The 6,271-nt window shown below is 34.9% G+C and overlaps 1 protein-coding gene across 3 annotated transcripts in view; it reads left to right on the plus strand.

The window, feature by feature from the left end:
* Nucleotides 1-5,776: 5,776 nt before the first annotated feature.
* LOC107685091 (RNA-binding protein Nova-1-like) overlaps nt 5,777-6,271 on the plus strand; it is a 52,897-nt gene continuing 52,402 nt past the window's right edge. The window contains exon 1 of one of the 3 annotated variants that reach the window (XM_016481576.1): nt 5,777-6,271. The gene's annotated coding sequence lies outside the window, so the exon portion shown is untranslated. The other 2 variants (XM_016481578.1, XM_016481577.1) reach the window with 2 other exon arrangements.

Below are 6,271 nucleotides of genomic sequence, written 5' to 3' on the forward strand. Positions count from 1 at the left end.
AATATACAAAATAATGTTCTTTTTAGCAGCATCATATGACCCCTTTCAATATTGATACTTAACTCTTTAAATAATAATAAACCACTCAAATTCTATTTTTTTCTTTAGTTTCTCATTTGCTTTGTTCAAACCTGACCTTATAACTTAAAAAATTAAACTAAAATATCTGTGCATGGAAAGAGGTTGAAAACGGCAACAGCACATTGACGGCACATTCTGAGATAGATGGGTATAAGTTAGGGTTGTGATGGTGAGGAAAAGAGGGGGGTAGTTTTCCCTCTTTTTCTCGCTTTCATTCCATTTTAAATGGCTTGTAAAAGCGCCCTGTGCATTTTACTTTCACTTTCAAAATAGCGGCAATTCGCCGTCAAGCAGTTGTTTGTTTATAGTTTGTTTGAGTTTTCCCTCTTTTCCTCACTTTCCTTCGTTTTTAAATAGCTTAAAAGCGCCGTGCGCATTTTACTTTCACTTCTGAATTAGCAGCAGTTCAGCATTAATTGCTTGAATGCAACAACAAAATACAACGTCAAATTCACTTTAGCGTATATATAAAACATAGAACTTTTATTAACAAAACGAATAAAAATACACATACAAAATAATGTTCTTTTTAGCAGCATCATATGACCCCTTTCAATATTGATACTTAACTCTTTAAATAATAATAAACCACTCAAATTCTATTTTTTTCTTTAGTTTCTCATTTGCTTTGTTCAAACCTGACCTTATAACTTAAAAAATTAAACTAAAATATCTGTGCATGGAAAGACGTTGAAAACGGCAACAGCACATTGACGGCGCATTCTGAGATAGATGGGTATAATTTAGGGTTGTGACTGTGAGGAAAAGAGGGGCTAGTGCTTTCCTTCCGTTTTAAATAGCTTGTAAAAGCACCCTGTGCATTTTACTTTCACTTTCAAAATAGCGCCAATTCGCCATCAAGCAGTTGTTTGTTTTTAGTTCGTTTGAGTTTTCCGCTTTTACTTAAACTTTCCTTTGCTTTTAAATAGCTTAAAAGCGCCGTGCGCATTTTACTTTCACTTTCAAATTAGTGGCAATTCAGCGTCAATTGCTTTAATTCAATTCAAGCAACAACAAAATACAACATAGAACATATCACTTTTATTAACAAAACGAATAAAATGCTCCTTGCTCTATGCCTAATATAAAATAACAAATAACTTCGACAAAGTTCAGGTAGCCTATACAAAACTGAAGAGCAGTAAACACTGTGGAACCAAATAAATAAGAAATGTACGTTTATTAGCAAAACGAATAAGAAAGATTGGAGACACGGCATACTTGATGTAAAACAAAAGTACACAGTTTAAATAAATTTAAATCCGCAAACACGATGGAACCAAATAAATAAGAAACGAATGTTTAAAAAAAACTTACAAAATCACCTTAGATAAATGGCAGAAGTCAACAGGCTTTTCGAAATCCAAAATATTTTTTAAAACAGGCACTTTTGCATGTCGTTTTGAAACTCTTCTGCCATCGTCTTGTCTGTCTCGCCTCTCTTCTTGTCAGCTTCTCCTCGCGAGATAAATGAGATCTGATCTGTGATGCGACTGTCGTTCGGCACGCTGCATTGAGCAGCCGCGTTCAGTTTTAATTGTAGTGAACTAAATGATTTTTATTACTATAAAAAAATCAAAACGACGGTGGGGGTCTATCGCAGCAACACGAATTTCGTGTCCTGTCAATCACTGCGTGAAATATAAAATCGAGCGTGCACCAGTACAAAGGCGGAGCTGAGCGGACGGGGCGATTCTCTCCTGAGAACAGTCCAATTGGCGGTAAATACATATTTAAACTTTAAATAGCCTAAGTATGAAATATATCAGTGTTTTTTCTTTTATTTATTTTCGTTTGGACATGCTCATATGTTGGTGTTTTGATATAGGCTATTTTTAAAATATATACTGTAAAAGGTTATTTATATGGTAGGCTACGATAGTTATTTTAGGTTGTTTAAATTGGAAAAAAGCTAAGATTCTGCGGCACCCCTAGCCAGTTGTCACGACACCCACTTTGGGAACCACTGGATTAAGCTACACTAACAATAGGCTATTTTTAGCCTTACCCTGGAGTTGGTTCATCCTCCTCCTATGGATGTTTCCCCACTGTTCCACCAATACGTTTGCAAGTTCTTGAACACATCTGGGGAGACACATGGTTACAGGTGGTTTACCACTGCAAGGATGATCAGCTGTCCTTCCCGTCTACCTGTAGAACTGTTACGGACATTACGGACATTGCAGTTATAACTGTGACCTTAATTGCCTACCGCCTGTAATCCATAAGTGTCTTAAGGACGGTTCTACGGGTGCGTGTGCAATAACTGTTTATAGTTCACTGAACAAGTGTAAAATGATTGTTTAAGCCCTTCCCAATAAATCTGATCTGTAAAGCATATGGATTTTGGATACTTTATCTTTAAATTACAGTATCCTGAAAAAGGGACTTTTTTTTTTGTTATTGCTGAATATGCATGTAATATTTCCACATTGCAATCAAAATTAACTAGCTTTACCATCATAAAAAAAAGAAGGGAACGAAGTTTCAACAAACTGTTGTTCCCACACAAAAAATAAATGTTGTGAGACTGCTGCCGTCTGGTGGCTGTATGTCACTTGAAAGATGAAATGTGACTACCGTTTTGCCACAAGAGGACAGTAACCTTGCATAACCTCCACAGCTGCTTTGCCTTGAATGAATACAACGTTTAGCTATTAATAGTTTTTATTATTAATTCCAAGAACACTTTTTTATAGTGCGCATGCTGCTAATGATTTCAGGTATGTAACAATATAACTGCTAGCCTATATTTTAACAGTGTAGTTGTGTTGTAGTTCATAAAGATGCATCAAAATGTGCTTTGATGCATCTTTGATGCATCTGAGCTTTGAGGACTGAATAAAAATATTTATATAAAGATCAATTGTTAGATGTGTATTTAAAGTTATTGTGTTTGTCATTTCTGCAGCTTTTTTGCAATTGTAATTTTTGGCAGGTAACACCAGACAAAGAAGCAGCTCTTCTCAGTCTCTTCGACTGCTTCCATAATTCATCCACAAGATGGAGACTCTTGTTAATTAATGTCTTTTGTTTCTTATAGTGGATTTTGGCCTTGCTGTTCTGATGTTTAATGCTACAAACCGGGGAAAGATCCATCTCACATATCAAAATACTGTGTATGCATGATAACTGAAATACAAGCGATTTGTAAAGATAAGTTATGGAATGAAAATGAATTAAAATAGCATTTGATTTAATATCCAACAATGACTGATATTGTTTGAGACATGGTTTGAAATTCACCTAGGAAATAAATAATTCCATATTTATTATTCTCTCTGAGGCAGATTTTAACAAAGGTTAGGGAGTAACTCAGTATCCTCATTGGGTTTATTAGTAGTTGTTTATTTGTAAAAACAACTTGATAATGATTCCAAAAAAGCAAGCTTTTTGCCAGATGAATAATCAAATACCCTTGTCTCCTTTTAAACCTGCATAGTGCCATGTTGTTGCTCATAAATAAATGTGGAATTCAATGCCAGATGTTGCCCAGTCCGGCCAATTCTTAAGGTTTTTCTGTGTTAGTTGCAGAAACAATAGTGCGGGTGCTCTTATGAAGAAGGGGGCAGATGGGGTCCCCTCTTCAAACAATGTGTGTAGCGTGGGGGAGGGTGTTATGCATTGAAAGTCATCCTCGACGAGATATTACCCTTTCACCAGTGTGACAGAGGGGGGAAAACTGCACGTGTTTATGTGAAAGCTCATAAACCCATATTGCAGGAATGGAGAGCTTTAGCCACTGCCATCTGTCCGAAATTAACATTTGCATGCAATGTGTTGCTGGCAAACAGAACCTGATTTTTATTTTGCTATATGTTTGTAAATATGGACTAATGAAGATTGGGTGCATATATATGGTGCATATGAGTGTACATAGGCAAAAATATATACTTATTCTACACAGAAAAAAAATTATATATAAAAAAAGTATTAAATATAATAATAAATGAAATATTAAAAAGAAACAATAATACATTTTTCTTTTTTGATGCAAGAATGAGTGTAGAATAAACAAAATATTTCTCTTTTATTCAGTTTATGCAGCTTCATATAAGGATACTCATATAAGGAGTTTATTTTATATCCACGGTTAAATGTAACACTGATAAACACCGGATAAAAAAAATATACATTGTATGTGAACTTGCTAAATAATTCTAGTCTAACTGTTTCCCCAATCCCACCCTATCAGGCCTGTATTTGATTGCGGATCCATGGAAGCGCACTCCATTTTTAAGCAATAGCATCATGTATCATAATTCTCACATTACTGAAGCTTTTGTGATCTAAATAAAATAATCACCCATTTTATTTCACGAGTAATGAGCTTTTCTAGAATGCAACTGGTAGAATAAACAAAGCAACTGAGTTTGATTGTTTCACATTTACTGCATTTCATGGATGGCCAGACTCAAAAGAAAACAATTGTTTTATAGTCACTAATTTTGCTCAATTTTCCCCCAGTAAATAGGAGCCAAATGTCTCAGTATCGGTTTGCTCCACTCAAACTGAGCATAGGCCTATGTATTTCGGATGACACTGGCGCACTGCTGAGTTTTTCCACAGAAATGTGAAATTGTGTGAGGTAGCTCTTTGTGTGCATGCAGTAGACGACGCAGCATCACCTTGATGCGAATCTGGAATAAGAGAAGTGCTCGCCTCCGGCCCTGTGTTGACACAGGAGGAGTGTGAGTGTGTGTGACAAGAGGATACAGAGAGTCTTACTGGGCACTGAGGACACTATACAGTTAAACAATGTGTTTAAGTTTTTTTGAACAACATCTTTGCATTCATCCATTTAACATCCATTAATTTATATTTGATTTTAAAGTATTTTTAAAAAGTGAGTTAAAATGATTTTTATCAGCAATTTAAATACAGTTTTCAAGTTCAAATACTGTGTTAATAATAATAATAATAATAATAAATTAAATAGTTAAATGTTATACTACTACTACTTATAATAATAAAAAAATAGAATTACATAAATATTATTGTTTAATTTTGTAATTTAGTATTATATTATTATTATTATTAAATAATAATAAAATTACAAATGACACAATAATAACAATAGTTAAATGTGATAATAAAAATACATGAATGTATCATTGTTTAATTTATGCAATTTAATTTATTAATATTATTGCATTAATAATAATAATAATAGTTAAATGTAATAATACCAATACTACTACTAACAATAATACAAAAATTATATAAATTAAATATTACTTTTTAATTTTATATATAATTGTATTTATTATTATTATTAAGTAATAATAAAATTGCATAAAAATGAAATAAATAAATGCTACTATTACTACTACAAATAAAATTAAACCACAACAATAATTAATAAAAGTACAAATCACATAACAATAATAACAATCATTATAATAATATAATTATTATTGCCTAATAATAACAATAACAACAATAATTTACTGTGGTAGAATTATCGTGGATTAGACAGAGACGAGCTGCGCATTTAGAATCCTTGCTCCTATTTTACAAGGATGCTCTCGCATTTTCATCACCGCCACCTCCTCCTGTATTGTCATGTGACAAGCAGGATTTATACTTCGCTTTGCCGGAGAAAATCAAATCTCGACCAATCACAGCTCGAGGTGGGCGTGTCTGTTTCTTCACATTTGACAGCCGCGGTCTCGGCTCCACATGACGTCACCCGCTGCTTTGAGCTCCAGCAGAAACGCGCAAAGATGCTCTGAAAGCAAGACTGCAGCATCTCCGAGTCAGAGCCTACAAAAACATCGCATCTCCTCCAAGCGCTCACCCAGCGCTTCAACGCCATCCAGCTCTATCTGCATGGTTTGTCCACCTGCATGCGGGATCCGCTGTTTTTTCTTTCGCCTCTTGTACATTTCCCGTTGCTATTTATTATCCGCGCGCATCTTCCCAGTTTTTAGCAGTGAATCTTTTGAGTTGTGCCGACCACTGAGGTCATATATTGTTTTCAGCTGGAGAGCGCCATCGCAGAGCCACGAGTGAGGACGTTTCCCACATCACTTGTTATTAATATCAGTACAGCCTGAGCCACTGGATATCGATGCGCCTTTCAATCCGTATCTAGGCTGCTACGGAGGATCGACGCACCCCAAACATTCATATCATCGTGGTTTCACATTTAGAAACAACATATTTGCGTATCGCGTGTAGGGAAAAC

The sequence above is a fragment of the Sinocyclocheilus anshuiensis genome, unplaced genomic scaffold, assembly GCF_001515605.1.
Source record: "Sinocyclocheilus anshuiensis isolate Anshui unplaced genomic scaffold, SAMN03320099.WGS_v1.1 scaffold914, whole genome shotgun sequence".
In the NCBI taxonomy this organism is placed as follows: Eukaryota; Metazoa; Chordata; class Actinopteri; order Cypriniformes; family Cyprinidae; genus Sinocyclocheilus; species Sinocyclocheilus anshuiensis.